The 1,072-nt window shown below is 65.1% G+C and overlaps 1 protein-coding gene across 1 annotated transcript in view; it reads right to left on the bottom strand.

Annotated features, from left to right (window-relative positions):
- The window catches only part of Gkap1 (G kinase anchoring protein 1), a 36,319-nt gene extending 35,807 nt beyond the window's left edge, over positions 1-512 (bottom strand). The window contains exon 1 of the mRNA XM_028772164.1: positions 494-512. The gene's annotated coding sequence lies outside the window, so the exon portion shown is untranslated. The remainder of the gene's footprint in view (positions 1-493) is intronic.
- Positions 513-1,072: the final 560 nt, after the last annotated feature.

The raw sequence follows: 1,072 nt of genomic DNA on the forward strand, positions 1-1,072 counted from the left end.
CGCGGAGGGCGGCGGCGCGCGGAGAGCGGGGCGGGGCGGACCCGCAGGCCTGGCGCCCGCCGCGGCCGGGCGCGCGGGACTTCTTTCCTGAGGGTCGCAGCGCGGCGGACGCGGACGCCGAGGAGAGGTCCGCGGGTGACGGACCGCGGAGGACCAGAACCACCTGCTGGAGGAGCCGCGCTACGGGGGCCGCGCAGGGTCCAAACGGCTCGCGTAGGCGGCGGCTCCGCGGTCCTCGGGGTCGCGGAGCCGGGAAGGTGGGAGGCCTTCCGGGAGGAGGCTTAGGCCGCCGCGGGTGCCGCGCGGCGGGATCGCTGGGCTGTGGGGAGGCCCGTGGGCGGAGGCGGACCTCCAGTCGGCGAGAGTGGGCGGTGCCGCACGAGATGCAAACAGCCGGACAGCCTCGGATTCCCCGGAGAGCACGGGACCGCTCGGTGCTGTCGCCCCGAGCACCTACGGGGCCGCTCTAGTTTTGCAAAGTTAAGCGGCTTACCCAAGTCGGTCCGTCGGCTGCCGGCAGAGCTGGAGCTCAGCCGTGCGCGTTGCGCGTCGCTGTCCCGCGCAAGTCACCGCTGCGGGTGAGACGTGGGCGGGGGGGGGGACACAGTAGGGAGCGAAGCAGAGAATCACGGCAAAGGCTAGACCACTCTAAGGCACTGTGGAAAAATAGAATGCTACTCCGGATCCGAGGTCTGCGAGCATCTGTGGGGAAGCCTGAGGGAGGAGGCGTTTGGACTTGGCCTGGGAAGAGGTGGGGTTTTGCGGGGAGACCTTGGATGGAGGCCATTGGACGCTGCGTTCCACGATGAGATTGGAGGTGTTGACAAGTGGCCGAGACGACTGAGAATGGGGGTGGGGGGAGTTCCAAGTGTAAGGCCTGGTGTTGAACGCAGTACTTGATTTTTTTTTTTTTAGGGTTTAGAAGTTTGCCGAAATGAAGGCTTTTGCTTTGTAACTACTGCAGATGTTAGAGGTGGGAAACTGGCAGCCCCGTGTGTAGACCAGGCAGACCATAATAAAAGATGAGCTATCGAAGGGTAAGGACACACGGCTATGAGCCCCCAACACTTGC

This window comes from Grammomys surdaster, unplaced genomic scaffold (genome assembly GCF_004785775.1).
Source record: "Grammomys surdaster isolate TR1022 unplaced genomic scaffold, NIH_TR_1.0 211, whole genome shotgun sequence".
NCBI classification, from domain to species: Eukaryota; Metazoa; Chordata; class Mammalia; order Rodentia; family Muridae; genus Grammomys; species Grammomys surdaster.